At 39.9% G+C, this 17,041-nt stretch overlaps 1 long non-coding RNA gene across 4 annotated transcripts in view; it reads right to left on the bottom strand.

The window, feature by feature from the left end:
* The window catches only part of LOC140327641 (uncharacterized), a 38,293-nt gene that overhangs the window by 11,926 nt on the left and 9,326 nt on the right, over positions 1–17,041 (bottom strand). Inside the window, exons 2-4 of one of the 4 annotated variants that reach the window (XR_011920054.1) lie at positions 14,300–14,351; positions 14,125–14,217; positions 8,082–8,274 (exon numbers count right to left, since the gene is read on the bottom strand). This is a non-coding gene — a long non-coding RNA (uncharacterized lncRNA). Of the gene's footprint in view, positions 1–8,081; positions 8,275–14,124; positions 14,218–14,299; positions 14,352–17,041 lie in introns of those variants that run through there. The other 3 variants (XR_011920052.1, XR_011920053.1, XR_011920051.1) reach the window with 3 other exon arrangements.

Genomic DNA, 17,041 nt, shown 5'->3' with positions numbered 1-17,041 from the left:
GCAATTATAAATCAGGCCCAATATATATAACTTTGGTCCGTGTGCAGATTTCCTTGTCTGTGATTACAATTGTCATCTTCTCATATTGCTACAATGTTACAGAGTCCAAATTTCATATGACATCAACAAGAAGTCATACTTCTCCTTTCTAACTCCTAAACTTGGCCTAACATTTAAAATGATCTTGTAACACTTAACCTCTCTTTGACACTTAACGTCCCCCTGAAACAAAACCCTTAAAACTAGTACACACAAGAAATTCCACAAATTTGGTCTTTGGAGGACACTCACATTATTGCACTTAGATGAGCTCTGCTGGTGAGTAGCAGTGGACCATGACCATGCAACAGATGTTGGCTCAGCCGCTTGTGGTCGCCACCATAAGTCATTCTGACAATGCAGCAGAACAACTGGGAGACAATGGTCAGCCCCAGGGGCCATAATGGCAAATACCCCAAGCATTCTTTTAACAAAAGCTACAACATTTTAAATTATTTAGTATATTAAAGCTTTTAGTGAGTCATTTAGGTCTACTGCAATTATGTGTGCAATGCTCCTGCAGTAAAACTCACTTCCACTAAAATACACAAGTGGCAGGGATTCACCACAGCCAAAGTGGCTTACTTTAGACCAGGGGTGTCAAACTCTGGCCAAATCAGCCCCCAATGTCCTTTTTTTGCCCCCCCCCCAAAAGAATTCTAAATATGAACTGCAGCTGGCCCACCGCTGCATTGAAATAGCGCCAATACTACAATTCCCTGCATCACTCGCATCTATAGACCGACGGGCTCTCTGTCTATGCTTGGCCTTGCATTCGACTGTTTTATAGACACAAGTAATGACGGAAATTTTAGTAGCGGCGCTATTTCAACAAAGAGGTCGTTCTAGCTCCGCATTGGCCCCATCTGGCATTTCCAGCACTTACCCTCAGCTGTACTTTTCCTTGCTACCCCAAGGCATAGACTTGAATTTTTAGATTTTCATAAAAGAAAAGTGTTAATATTATTGCTAGCCTGTGCAAAAAGGTTACCATTGGAATTTAACCCAGAAGGCTACAAATAAAGAGGAAAGAGGTTTAAGATTTTTTCTTAAGTAAATTAAAAAAAAATGTATATGCCTCTTTCTCTATTAAAAGCTTGTTCCGGATTGAATGTGAAGCAAAACCTCTTTGTTTCCATATGAAAAGGGTTTATATCTAATGGAAAGGAAAAACTTCCTCAATTGTTTCAATAATTTTCAAGGTTGGCCCGCGACTTTATCTGTTTTTAATTTTAGCCCTCTGTGTATTTGAGTTTGACACCCCTGATTTAAACCGAAGGCAAGTTCACTATTTGTGATGCGGATCATTCACAAAAAACTTTTCAGAAAACAAAGCCTGGAGCCCATCAAAAGGGAAAGAGACAGCTCAAGCGAGCATCTCTCCGGAACATGGAGATCTAAGCTGTTCCACCGAAACCATTTGCCGCTCATCTCTCATCCACAATTAGGTCCAGTGATTACAGTATTAAGAAAAGATTGCAAATGAAAACTTAACAGAGATGCAACATCTGCATGACACGGATTTTCTACAGATGTGAATCTACTCTTAGCCACCTCTTATGTCACTTCTAAGCAGGAAAAGCTTTAGTTACGTCCATTACATAATTCTTAAGCGGGGTCGGCTTCAGCTTTCTGCTAATGAGATTTCATCGTGGACCCATTCTTGATGAAGTACTTTGCTGCACCTAAACTGACTACATGACAAAACCCCAAAGTGGTCCTAGAGAAATATGAGCTCTAATCTTTAAGCTTTAAAGGACAAGTAAACTTTGTTTCCTATTGTGACTCTTTATCAACTCATCATTCAAGCAGATCTGGAACAAAAAACAAAAAAATTGTTGTGTAAATTCCATAATTTAATAATTTCATTAGTTTTCATTGAAGTTATTGCTGTCATTGGTTTAGATCAAATGAAAAGTCCCTAAGCATAGGTTTGTCACCAAAAAGTGCTAGGGAAGTTGAAGACATGAAACATGTAAAAAAAAGTTACACCAAATTGCACCATATTTTAGTTTATTGCATCCTAATGTTTTGATCTTAAAGAGTTTTTTTTCAAGGTAAAATGGTACCATCACCTTGTTTATAATTTTAATTACAAATTGATTTACCAAAACATATGGGGATCACTTGTGCCTTTGGGGGTAACATTAAAAACACACAAATCAAATAATTTGATTGCGGAATGCTGAATTAAAAAGTGGCATGGGTCCCCCTTATTATTCCAACCAGACATGCATTTATCCAGGAAAAATCACCAGGAAAGTAAGAGGAAGCATGTGTGCATTCCCCCCATCCTTCCCATACCATACCAAGGCCCATGCCTTTCCTAAACATTGGAGAGAGAGTCTCTTGTTGAGTGTCAAGGCCTCTTCCTTACAAGTGGTCTCCCAAAAAGGACAATGGGGGTTTGTTGGGGGCTTCTAGTAAACATCTGCCATCTCATCCCTTGGAAAAAGTACATGGGTACTACCTTACTCAATCCCATATGGTCAAAATGAAAAAATACAGTTCACATATACCATAGAAAAATACCTTTATTAAAAAAAAATTACGACCTATAAAAGGGAAGTGGAATTTTGAAATCAATCTGGAACACAGAAGTGATAAACAGGAACACTGGGCAATAACTCTGAAGTTATTGGGAGCTCAGGAGATATACAGGATTATGGAAGTGTCTCTGGGGTCACAGTAACACAGGAATTCAGGACAAATTAAAGGACGCCATATTACCTTTGGGGTCATGGGAACACAGGGACCCATGGAATATACAGGAACACCATGATCACTTAGTAATTAATAGATCATGAGGACATAGGAACTCAAGGAACATCATGCCCATCTAGGAAATCTCCAGGAACATGAGAACCTGGAAGGTACTCTTAAGGACATTAGAACATATGGAGTTCACAGGAGGTCCCAAATACCTTTAGAACTCCAAAACTTACAAGTCAAAGGGCCTGTGAAGAATGTTAAACTGTTTTTTTTGGGCAAAGGTTGTGTGGTCTGGCACCACCTTTATAGGTGCTTTACCAACCATCAGCTGATGTCAACCATTGCCTATATCTTGCAAAATAGACTGTAGCAAGGTAAGAAAAGCCAGCAGCTGGTAGGACTACAAGCAGAAATTTGTATATCGTCTCTGCCTTCTAAAAAATAGGTCTTCATTTTCAGCACTCTTTTGTTTTCAAGGTTGGAATGTTTTACTGCGGCCTCTTGTAAACACACATACATTAAATATTAAATCTATGTTGGAGCGCTCTACCTATAACACAATAAAAGACAGAATATCAACATTAAAACCCAGTAGATGCCTTGGGGAGGTTTTGTCCTTGAAAGTGTTGCCTCTTTGATTTTGACGTTGTGCGGTTCCTTGTTAACACACTTAGTATTCAGAAGTGGAACGCTGCAACTTTCAGTAAAGCTCTCGCTTGCCACTCTGGGACTGTACGCACATCAGTAAGCAAGACTGCCCGAAAGAGAGCTGTTCTAACTGGATACCTGACATCACTGGAGAGGATGCTAAACAAAGGAAAGATGTTTCTGTTCAGGATAGATGGTTTTCAATTACCAAATCCAGGAAGTGGCTCTGGGGCTAAGAGAACCTGTATAGTAATAAGCACAATGATGCTCCTGCACACAGCTGAATTATAGGGTCCTAAAACAAGGTAGCATATATATGTCTAAGGAAAAGTAATCATTTAGCATATACAATAAAATATTAATAAATGTTTTTTTTACAGTACAAGCAGTATAAATATATAGGTCTTGCTTGATACGAGCCTCTTGCGATCCATGTACAGAAGAACTAGAGTGTAAGAAAATGAAGCTAATCAGGAATTTTCTGCTCACCCTTTCATTGTTCAGGCACAGGCTGGGGATGGGGCAACCTGGGCTCAAAGAAATTAGGTTAATAATTTTGGACTGAAGGTAAATTTGGTAGCAAAAGCTAGTTTTGTTCTCTATTTTGTTGAGTTGTTCAATTTCCCAATTGTATATTTTATTTCTGGGGCTGCTATAAACACCCCCTTCCTCCTAACACTCTTGATTCACACAGGTAAAGGGGTTGCAATAGGCACAGAGAAGTTGCCCTTACTTGCATGACTCCCTCCATCATACACCAACTAACTACTAGTAAAACGCTCCTTTTTGAAATAACATGTAGGTACACAGTTTGACTAGTGTGCTATTCCCGTTGATTTGTTGCAAGAATATGGTTCTTGGTTGTACCTGCCCCCCTCCTGAACATTCACAGGCTCCTCTCCTCCTCCTGTGTCACTGTCTGTATTCGTCCGTCATTTGCAACCCCTAATTAATGTCCAGCACTGTGTAATATGATGGCGCTATATAAATCCTGTTTAATATTAATAATAAAATCCCATATATAAAACCCTATGGTCATAGTTGATCCAGAAGAAGGCGAAAAATAACCTTGGTACTATTTGCTCCAACAGGGGAAAAAAATTCTCTGCCATCTTTACCTTAAAGTGCGCTCTTGTTCTTTGTAATAATCCTAAAGTGAATAATTTGGAAGAGAGTTCTCTATATGGACCATTCTTATATTGATACAGGGTGATTATATCCCCCCTTAAACGTCTCTTCCCAAGGGAGAATAGATTCAGTTCAGCTAATCTCTCCTCATAGCTGAGCTCCTCCATTCCTTTTATTAATTTAGTTGCCCTTCTCTGCACTCTCTCCAATTCCACAATGTCCTTTTTGTGAACTGGTGCCCAAAACTGGACTGCATATCCCAGATGTGGTCTGACCAATGCTTTGTACAGGGACAGGATTATGTCTCCATCTCTGCAGTCTATTCCTCTTTTATTACAAGAAAGTACTTTACTAGCTTTAGATATTGCAGCTTGGCATTGCATGCTGGTATTAAGTCTATGCCCAATCAAACAGTACATCCAGGTCTGCTTGTAGATTATAGACATCCTGTATGGACTTAATTCTATTACACAGTTTGGTGTCATCTGCAAACACAGAAATAGTACTTTAAATCACAAACTCTATATTATTTATAAAGATGTTAAACAGTAAACGTCCCAACACTGAACCCTGGGGTATACCACTAATAACTTTAGACCATCCAGAGTATGAATCATTAATGACTATTCTTTGTATGTGGTCTTAAAGCCAGTTCTCTATCCATTTACAGATTGACTGTTCCAAACCGATTGACCATAACTTGCATAATAACTGTCGGTGGGGTACAGCGGCAAATGCTTTAGCAAAGTAAAGTATATCAACTGCTACTCCACTGTCTACCTGTTTACTTACTTCCCCAAAAAAGACAGTAAATTTGCTTAAGAACTTTGATCTTTCTTGAATCTATTCTGACTATCACTTATAATATTATTTTCTAGCAGAAACTCATCTATTTGGTTCTTTATCAAACTCTTCAGGACCTTTCCAACTATGGACGTTAAACTAACTGGTCTGTAGTTACCTGGTAATGACTTTGCTCCCTTTTTGAAGATAGGAACCACATTGGCCTTGCTCCAAACCATTGGTACCATGCCAGTGATTAAAGAGTTTCCAAAAATTAGAAACAATGGTTATTTTATAACTGAGCTCAGCTCCTTGAGGACACATGGATGTAATCCATTGGTTCCTGGTGCTTTGTCAACCTTAATTTTGCCCGTTTCTCAATCATATCAATTTTGAGCCATTGTGACTCATTCAAGGCTGGGAAATTGCTAGTATGAATTAAGACTTGAGCTCTGCCATTTTCCTTTGTGTACACAGAGCTAAAAAAAGTGTTTAATAAATCCACGTTTTCTTTATCACCAGTTAAACAACCAGAGACATCCTTTAGGGGGCCTAAATGCTCAGATCTGATCTTTTACCTATTAATATTTGAAAAAACAATTTTGGGGTTTGCCTTATTTTCCTTTGCAATCTGTTTTTCATATTGAAGTTTTGCACATTTTATTACTTTTTTTACATTTTTTGTTATATTCTTTATAGTTTTCAAATCAATTTTTATATTTTTGGAATGCCCTTCTCTTGTTCTATATGGCCTTTTAAACATTTGGTGTGAGCCATCTATTTACTTATTTTTTTTTTAATAAATTCCCTGCCCCTTCTATCTTTACTGTCGCTGCAGTAAAGACTGAAGTAAAGGCTGAAGGGGAAACCTTTACAAGAATGTGATGGCCCAAAAAAGCAAAAGATAAATGTTAATCAGGCTAGTTCTTCTACATTTTATTCCCACACATTTCTTCTCACATTTTTCAGTTCAATTATAGCAGCTAAAAGAAAAAAAAAAAAGACTGAAGAGAGAAGAGAAGCAAATATCTAAAGGCATGGTACAAAAAAATGTCCACATGTCACGCATAGTTTGGGTTTTCACAAGAAGGTGTAAGGCTGATCTACACAAAAAAAGATACAACTTGGAGAAAATGAAAAAAATTCCCGGTATTTTCCCGGAGAAGATTAGAAAATAAGAACTTATGTGAAGTTGAACATAGACTTGAAATGATAGTCACCTGACCTGGCCACCAGTCACTAGACCCGGTCATTTTAGGTCAGAGTAGGGGGTTCGTAAGGTCACCAATAGGAATGGGCAATTTTTGAAAATTGATTTTGCAGCGAAATTCCTAAATGCATTTGAACTAATTTTAATTATTGCAAGGCAAAATTTCACCATTTGCAGAATTCAACTTTACGATTAATTGCACAGCTCATTAACATGGTAGTGATGCAGTAGGAAGATCAGGAGGGTTGCAGGAACACAACACAAGTGAAACAATACTAAAACGTATTTTCTGTAAATCAAAAGTACTCTATAGTTGTAAAAAGTGTTTTTAAACCCGTTTGTCAACTGTAAAGTTGACTGCAAAACTAATTAACAAAGTGTTATCAACAACATTGCTGTAGGGGTCAAGGGGATGTGTGGAAACATAAAACAAGTGAAAAAGCATGACATAATTCTGTATATCAAAGGTAAAATACGGTCATAAAAACAACATCTTTAAAATTGCCGGACAACTTTAGTTAAACAAAGTTAATTGCAAAGTTACTGGACATAGTATCATTACCAAAATTACTGTAACCCCCTTTCCCCCCAAGAAATTAAATATCTCCCTTTTGTCCAACTAGTTATAAACTAACCAAGCGTCCGTGGTGGTGGGGACTGAATGACCACACAGGTTGCAACTGATGCAGAAGAAAAATCATAACCATGCCAAGGCAAAAGCACATTTGGTTTGGTTTTGGACTTCTGTCTCCATTTATTCTCCATAAGACTGCTGCTGGTAGAAGCTATTCCCCCGAGGCAGCAGTTAGCTGGCATGAGTAAGCGGTAATGACACCGCAACCACACTGACAGTCTGAACGTAGCCTTAGGGCCTTTGGATTGCTTACTCTCTCTGAATCTGGCCTTAGGCTCTAGGCCCATCCTCTCAACCTTTTGAGGTTTGAGGAACCTCTGATGAACCCCTGAAATAATTTTCAGGTGTCAAGGAACCCTTAAGAAAACAAATTTTGGGGGGATCATTGGGGAAAAAGCCTTAAATTGGTGGCAAGTAAAAAGAATGTCCCCCAAACTTAACCTTGGACCCTTAAAATATAAAAATGGATTTAGTAATGAGAAGTGAACAACTCATCTTTTAAACTGAGATATTTAGTAGCCACATTTTCATATGAATAACAATATAAAAAAAGTGTTAAAAGACAATACAATTGTTCTAATTTTTGGTACTTCTAAACAATATATAAATATTGCACAATGTACCCAAATTCAAGCACTCCAAGCAGAATGATCCAATTGCACAAAAACAGTATGTAACCAAACATGTGAATATGTCTTTCACAGATAATTATAATATAACTAATTTTTGTGGATGCTTAGTTGAATCTCTCAACGTGTTTTTCAGTATAAATATTACTGCTTCCTCAGGAGTAGTTGGCACATCTAAAAATATAAAAAAAATCAATGATATTTAATCAAGAAACAAGAAATATAGAATATTTGTTAAGCACATACATAACAAACCTGTAATGCGCCTGGGCACACAAACCACAACCAACTCCAGATATCCTTTAATCAGGCTTTATTCAGTGTCATAAAGCACAGTAAGGGTTAAGTCCAAATAAGCAAAGTACAAAGGCATAAGGCAAAGACAGGTCAAGAACAATCCGAGGTCAGGGCTGGCAGCAGGCAGAATGGTCAGTAACAATCCGAGGTCAGGGCAGGCAGAGTTCAAGCAGAGTCAACTTCAGACCAGGTCACTAAGGAGATGACAAAAGCAGGTAAACTAACCAACACAATGACACACCCAAGCACACTGAGTTCACAGAGGCTTATAGCGGGCAATGGTGTACAGGACAGGCTCTCCTTAAATGGCCAGAGTGACCAATGGCCTTGCGCCACCTGGCGCCGTCTGATAGGAGACTAACTGAATCCCCTGCGGCCGAGTGCCACGCCTTCGGGGGTACAAGAGGGACGCATAGCAGCACGCACACCTCTTCCCACAGCATCCCTAGACGTGCACTACTTTGTACATGCAAAGGAGTGCTGAGAGCAGGATATGCAGTAACCACATCTGAAGGGATGCTGCCTGGCTGAACAGTAGTTTGGCCAGGGCGGATCCCTCCGTCTGCAGAGACAGACAAGCTGCTAGCAGAGCAGCAGCCTCGGCCATGCTGCCTGCTACAGCGGCATCTCCCTCTGTGGCTGGAATCCCCAGGGACACCGCGGGCTCGCAGGACTGGTAAGTCCCTTACAAAACCTATATGTGTATGTGTGTATCTGTACATATACCTATACATAAGCATTCACATATTACCATACATTTCATAAATTGATAAATAGTCGATAGCAAAATGCCCAAACCCTTCAAAGACCATTCCGAATTCCATAAAAAATATAAGATGAAAAAAACCCTAAAATAATTGTTCAGGTCATGAAGAACCCTTAATTAAACAAATTTTTAGGAGGGTCAGTGGGAAAAAAAAGCCTTAAATTGGTAACCAATGGAAAGAATCCCCCCCATCAGTGGTGGCTAGTACATCTTACTTACAGACACCTATAAATTTGATCAGAGTCATGCAGCTGGCTCTACAAAGTGGTGTTGGCCCCAGATCATTTAAGGCATCATTAAATGGGGGGTCATTTGACGAACCCCTAATAAACTCTGAAGGAATCTTGGGGTTCCATATAACACTGGTTGACAATGGCTGCACTAAGCCATTGGCCCATTACGCATATTATCAAGTCAACAACCTCCATACATAACCCCCTGTGACCTCTTGATTGACAGCAGTCCTTGACCTACCCAACTCCCACCAATACAGTTGCTGCATTGAACAGATTCCCTTTGTACAGGTAAACTATCCTTGGTAATTTAAGAGCACCTGTCACCTTTTGTGCAGGTATCATGTCATCAGTTTAGATAGAAAAAGGCTTAGTGAAACTTTCCGGAAGTGTTCACCTAAGATAAAAGCAATATGCTTTTTGTTATGCCACAAATTAATAAGCGGTTAACACACTACACTGCTGTCTCTGTTCTGCTGGACAGAAATGCTTTAGGATCCTTCGAACAAATATCCCACACAGGCCACGGCAATAAAGGCCCATTGTTCTGAAGAATAGGCAATTCATTTTGATATTCAGAAAGGATTTTCCAGGGAGTACATACTGCATGTAAGCCGATTAATTGGAGTGATTATATTGCTGTCTTTACAAGCTCTGAAACCATAGCCCTCTGCTTTTATGTAGAACTAAATTCCAGCAGCAAGTGCTTAATAGGCAAGGGAAAAATTATCGAAATCTGCTCATTTATCATGGACTGTACCTAAAGTGATATCATGTATTACTTAGGATGCTTGACAGCTTTATAGTCTTTAAAAGGGTGCAGCACTGCCTACAGCATTCTGTGATAGGAAGCAGCTGCACTGACAGGTTCCCTTCATGGTGGACCTACCATCCAATGTTTATATATGTTATCCATTTGTATGGTAAGGAATGATAAATGTATCACTTTCAGGTATTTATTAACTTTGCAGAGACCACAGTACTCCCCCTGACAGTGCTTTTCTCTTCACAAGGATGGCACCATCTTAGTTCATGCAGAATGCAAGGGTATACGACCCATATACCAACATAATGCCAACATAATCATGTAAGTCCTAGTCTCTGTGAAGGTATTGGCTGTGGAACTTAAGTTCCTCTTTAAAAGTTTGCAACCAGGCAAGGTATTATTGCAAAAAGGGACAGGCAATGTCTATTCTGCAAAAGGCATTCTTGGCCACCTGATCGCTCGTTTTATCTGTCAAAATCACTAAGCTTCACATGTGTATCTTAGCTTCCCCTGCGCCTGTGCACGGGTGACCTCATCCCAACCCGGCCAAGATGGCCAAGAATACAACAAGGAGAAGAAGAAGGAAGAAAAATAGTGGTGACCATAACAAGTTACGCTTTAACAACATGTATCAACATATATCAGCCCCTGTAGTAACGCCGTGCCCTCACTTTTTTACAAAGAATTCTTTGGTGGTCTGCGGCTCTGGCTGGTCCGCCAGAGCCATGGACCATGTCTCCCGGATTTGCATGCTCAGGGCGGTGGGTGGGTTGTCTCTCTGAACACAACCCGCCCACTCTCCCATCAGACCTGAGATGGGAGAATGGCCCAGTTCTGGTTTCATGACGTCACTCCTGGGGATTTTTCTCCCCTTTGAGTGACACATAGGCAGGGATGTCGTGAGGCGGGCACATTTCCTGTGCCCCTCTTCTTTTTTTACGATTACACCCCTGCTTATGTTATTAGTTGGTGTAAAAATGATCCCATACATTGGTGATCAGTGTGGAAGGGATTTCTTACACTGGTGGTCAGTATATTAGTGGTCATTTACATTTATGGTCAGTGTATCAGTGACCCTTTACTTTGATGGTTAGTGTAGAAGTGAGCCCTTACATTTGGGAACTACATAGAAGTGGCATCTTACATTGGTATTCAGTGCTGTAAAGATCTCACATTGGTGGACATTGCAGAACTGGACCTCTACAATGGTGATCAACATATAAGTCTTTGCTTAAACTGATGATCAGTGTAGAAGTGGCTTTTTACATTGGTGGTCCTTTTAAGAGCGACCCTTTACAAGAGTACGATGTAGTTACCCTTTACATTGGTGGTTAGTGTTACAATGGCCCCTTACATTGGTGATTAGTGAAGCACAGACTAAATTCATGGGTGATTAATGTAGAAGTGACCCCTTTCATTAGTGAACAGTGTAGAAATCACCCCTACATTAATGATCACAGTACCAATGACCCCTTGCATTGTTGGTCAGTGTAGAAGTGGTCCATTGAGTCATTGCATTGGTGGTCAGTGTATTAGTGACCCTTTACATTAGTAGCCAGTGCAGGCAGAAAATCAATATGTCACTGCTCCTTTCTCTAAGGACCCGTAGAATAGAGGATCTCCATGATTCCCAAGGACTACGATAAATAATGGTTTGTCTAAAGAAAAGAAAGCAAAAATAACTTCAGTAAAACCCAAAATTCATTTATCTGGAAGGAAAAGAGTTTTGTGTAGCTGTGATGTTCTCATTGCGAAGGTACAGAAACAACCTTCCAAAAATAGCGGAGCAGTCGAGGCTCTGCAGCTGTCTAAAGAGCTTAATGCACGGGGAGGGATTCAAATCTGAACATTAAAATGATTAACTTGGCAATAAGTGAGGTCTCCCCCTGTGCTGCCCTAGGAGAAGGTTTTTTTTTTATCTTGTGTCACGTGGGAGCACCTTCCGTCAAACCTTGGGATGGGCATAAGCATTAGATGACATCTGGATGTGCGAGCACAGTTTGACTGTTGGAGAAAGTTTTTTTGCAGGCAGGTGTTACATAGCATACATGGATGGGTCAACCAAACCTTTTGTGTTAAACATAAATAGAGGTAACACGGACAAACCATTTCCTGCCTACAGCCAATGTATAGAAATATAGAATACCAGAGAATGGTCAAATGGTCCAGTAAGTCATTTTGGTTGTTTTTGGGGTGAATCCTCTACTATGGTGCCAGCTATTAGGTGCCCATGGTAAAAATACAATTTGGGCATGACTTCAGCATACCAGTAAAACCCCCTCAGGTAATTTTTTGTGGACTTGCTCTTCCTGGGAAGATTTTTTTTCATTTATTCTCCTGGAGATGCAACAAGAAATGAGAGGAGATCACTAGAAAGTGAACAAATTTCCCATCTTAGGTAGGTGCCACCGGACCAGTTGCCTCTCATTGAACAATTTTTTACCTTCAGCCATTGGACATAGGAAAGTGAAAACCCTGGGACCTGGGACCACATGAGCCCCCACAGGAGCCTCAAGTCAGTTTGGTAGGGATGGCCACAAGTCAGTTCTGCACAAAGGCCCACTGTTGGTTACTGTCTTGTGACAAGGGTGACCAGGGCTAAAGAGATGAGTGAATCTAAAGTCTCGTACAGACGTCAATCTTCCATGACTGTTTCCAGTGCCAGATCAATAAGTAAGTGCTGTAAACACAGCTCTGTTCTCTTTATTGGGGAACAGAAGGGGAGGATGAACAAGTGACACCCTGCTGTGCTCTCCTCCATAGAAATGCTAAGTGGTCATTCCTAGTTGGTTGTTCATCAGCCTGACTTGGCTCTTGGAGTCATGGCGGATTGATGGCCGAATATTCTCCCCTGATGAACAGTTGTGCTCATTTCAGGTGAAAATCTGACATGTGTACAGTGGTCCTCTGATGTTGATTATTCATTCACCATGGCCTGAGATGAGCACAACCATTGGGCTTGGGAACTATAATTTGTAGTCTTGCAAGAAGTGAATACTTCTGTAAATTTTTATTGCTGCCTGTTGATGCTTGTTGTCTTTATGACTTTCCATGGAAAAAGGACAAGAAATAAGGAGAGTGGTTGACATCAGAACAGGAAATGCAGACAGTAATACCTACTTGATAGTAGTTAAACCCTTTCCCATGTTTTGTATAAAATGGGAATTCCTTTTTCTCCCTGTCGTTGTCATGAGCCATCAAGATCCTTTCATTTTTCATGGATTTGACTTGAAATAATATAATGTAGGCATGCCTGGTGGCTTTACAAGGGATGAACTTCTGATACCTGAACATGTTCATGGGCTCGATATCCTCAATGTTTTCTCCAGGCACAGATTTATCTTGCAATAAAGAGCAAACACATCCAATGCAACAGATGATCATACTGTACCACAGGCAAAGGCTCATTCCCAAATTTTGGCAACCTTACATTGAAACCTTACAACTAGATGAAACCCCAGAAGACCCTGGCACCAATCATGAAACAGGATTGTATGCTACGTGAGTTGGAAGCCACCTCAAACATTTGTCGGCAACATGAACCCGATAAAGTCGATCATCCTAGACTGCACGTAATATGAGCTTTAAAGCTAAAGTCTGGGCAAAAAAATAAAATAAAATATTTTAAATAAATTTCTCTCTTTAGCCACAAGGGGTAATAACCCAATTTGCCTCTGCAAACTCAAATATTACCTTGCATTGATACAATCACTGTTCTACCTATAACTTATGCAGAGAACAAAGTTGCAGGTGGGACCCAGAAGCTCCACCCATTACAGACTGACTGCAAAAAACTACAGGAGGGGGCGGATACAAGACCAGACAACCTATATTAAAAGAGAGTGCAGGGAGGGATGGGTCTTTTTTACAGGCAACTCCTGCAAAGAAGCAAAGTTTCATGCTGCAAATTACACAGATCTAGAAAAAATTGATAAAGCATACCAATATTTAAATAGGAATGCACGTGCCGCTTTATTGCCTTATTCAAGCAATTTTTGTAATCTTAGAGTTCCGTTTTAAAAATCTGAATCATCTACTAATTACTGTCAAGAACTCAAAGTAAGACAGTTTGGTAAACTGTACAAAAGCACACCGGAGATAGTCAAAAAGAGCAAATTCATTGCAATTAGGAAAAATGTTACCTTCTGCACATTTAGAATAAAATACAGCGAGGGGATCAGTTTGCATGTTCAAACATGCAAATAACAGCAATGCAAACCATGAATTCTTCTTTTATTTTTCTGCAGGAATGACCCTTGTTTTCCCAGACAGTATTTACCTTTCTTTTGTTTCAAGTCTAAGCAGAAGGGAACGTATTACCCAGCGGAACGGCTGTAACCAAAGTCCCCGGCTTCTAAAACAGATCACAAATCTTATTTTAATCAGGTTAGAGCAGATGCTGTATTTAAAGAAATGGACAGAGTTATTAAAGAGCTATTTTTACATGCACACACCAGATTTAATGACCTGTAATCTCCGCATCCAGGAAGTGATGTCACCATCTGCCTAAAGGAAAAAAAATGAAGTTTTATTATAAGGTTATTACTGTAGTGCTGTTTTCTGGAACCTTAAACACAATGCGGTAGTACAGCAAAAGCTATGAATATACAGAGATATCTGAACCTTGTCTCATCTTTTTATTTCTAGCTAGGAAAATGTATTCCTACACTTTATGTTCCTTTACTATGTCTATTGTTATTTGCTATGGCTATTTGTTTGAGAATATTCCAACCAGTCCAATGTATGTCCTCCTGGCCCTCAGAAAAGTCTGCTAGGGCTGTGCCTTAAAGCAACTTGATATCTTCTTAGGAACAACATAAAGCTAATTTCTGAGGGCCACTAGTCCAGTGGGTCCAGTGGGTCCAGTGGGTCCTCTTTGTCACCAGAAAAATGTATATCCAAAGATGGCCCTGGTGCAGGTTCGAAGCACCAGGAGTTTCCCATAGGTCCCTGCAGGTTGCCCCCAAGCAGCAATTCCAAATTACTAGCCAAGTTCGGTGTCAAACAGGCAAAAGGTCAGAGTGGCTAGGCTGAAAGGAACATCTAGAAACAGGCAAAATGTTAGGGCTGGTGGAAAACAAATCATCAAGAAACAGACAGTTGTATATTCAATCAGAATTGGAATAGAAATCACAATTACAGAAGCACCTAAGCTGAGATACTCATATATAGTGAAATATTTGCTCAGCAACTCTAAAATACACTGAGCAGGAATAAAAAACTTTCCCAAGTGAAGTCCGGGACCCATTGTTTCTAGAACTAGCAGGGAGAGTGCACAGACATCTAAATACAAAATGCAATAGCAGTAAGAAATTAAAGTGTAACTAAACTCAAAAATATCACTTTACAGACAACCCTTTTATGTAAAGTAAAAATTCTGTTGTTTGTTTTCTTCTAAGTGCAACACACTTAAAAAAAAAAAGGGTGCAGCACAGCCCCAAATTCTCGATCACTTAGGTAAGAGATCGGCAAACTCTGGCCTTTAGGCCAGATACAGCCTAGACGGTAGTTTGTCCTGGCCTAACAGCCCCTGCCTGATCCAGCCTAATCCAAGCCGGCAACCCACGTCGGAGCCCGAACAAACTACCGTAGCCACCAGAGCTTCAGAGCCGCATGCAGCTCTTGAGCCTCCGTGCTATGGCTCCCTTCCTTATTTACTGCCCCCTACTAAATAGGGAACATTCCCTCTCCTCCATATGCATTGCGGAGGACAGGGATTTCTCTTCCTTCCTGGTCATTCCTGGTGAGGGCAGAGCCAAGCGATTAGGACGGGACTCAAGAGAGAGTCCGGCCTAGTATGCTCCTGCCTACCCCTGAAATGGCCTAGTGGCCAAAAAGGTTTGCAGTTTGGCTTAGGCCCATTCATTCTCGATCACGCATCCCGGGAGGCTCTTGGGTGCTCCTTCTGCGCATGCCTGAGTATCTGAGGTATGCATCGGGCATGCGCAGAGATCGGCAAGTTTTTTTCCATCCTACATCACCCGATCTCGTGCCTAGGTTGGGTGACATTGGAGAAAGTACCAGGAAAAAGAGGAGTTTAGTTCCCCTTTAAGCCACATATATGCCACAACAAACTCATCCTGCTGAAACTGAGCTACAACATGAACATGTACAATAACACTGGTTGGATTCAGAGACAACAAACTGGCTGCTAAAGCGAAAGAACATGGTGGCTCAACCAATCAAATTTCAACATATATTGATCTGACAAGAGGAAGCAGAAATGTAATTGATACATTTTAAATAGCAATAACGGTATCTGTAGAAAAAAAATAGATTTATCCCTGCAAAGAAAACAATTGTATCAGTAAACTATAGTGAATTCCACACAAATGAGGTTTGTAGATTCTTCACTTTGTCTGTTTGTTTAAAGGACATTAACAGGCCTTCTGTGTTTACTGAAAACCTCTCAGTCTATGCAGAGAAAGGAAAATCAATGATTGTTTAATTGCTTGTAAAAGAAAAATTGGGTTTGCATGGTAATGTGACTCAGTAGCAGAGTGAACCGCAACATCCAGGAGTTTTCCCGCCTTGGTGTCAACAATTCCATATTGTGTGCAGTTAGGTTAGATCTTTCATATACAGTATTAGTGAATATATATATATACATAAAAAAATGAACACCCTCTCAGTTCTACAGTTGTTTCCGTATCTGAGCATATTAATAAATAAAATAATCTGATCTGAGGCAAGTTTTAAATTAATTCATTCATACAATATTTATTTAACAAAAATGAAACCAAAAAGTAGAAGCCATCTGTGAAAAAACTACGTACACCTGATGATCCAATAGCTTATAAAGGCACTGTTGGCAATATTAGAATAATGAAGAATTTATTTGCTGACCAACCATGTAAAACCTTCATGTAAACTCATTAGCAAGGCAAAAATACAAACACTAATGCATTTTTGGGTAACACCATAATATATTATGCTAAGGGGATAAGCACATTGGCCAGTGACCTAGTTAGATCTATTATGAAGGCTCTAAAATCACTCTTTCTGCAAGTGTAGAACCTCATACATCATACACACGTGTTACAGAAAACAAAACAAGAAAACTGTCCCAGGCCAAGCATATGACAAATGGTGTTCTAGGAATTCGATGAACAAAGACTTTACTTAGAAATAAGCAGCTGATTTAAAGTCTGGAAAAAAAAAGGATTTTGCCCCAGCAGATGTTATTTTGGTAATTA

The sequence above is a fragment of the Pyxicephalus adspersus genome, chromosome 3, assembly GCF_032062135.1.
Source record: "Pyxicephalus adspersus chromosome 3, UCB_Pads_2.0, whole genome shotgun sequence".
In the NCBI taxonomy this organism is placed as follows: Eukaryota; Metazoa; Chordata; class Amphibia; order Anura; family Pyxicephalidae; genus Pyxicephalus; species Pyxicephalus adspersus.
This window is presented reverse-complemented; position numbering and strand designations above follow the sequence as displayed.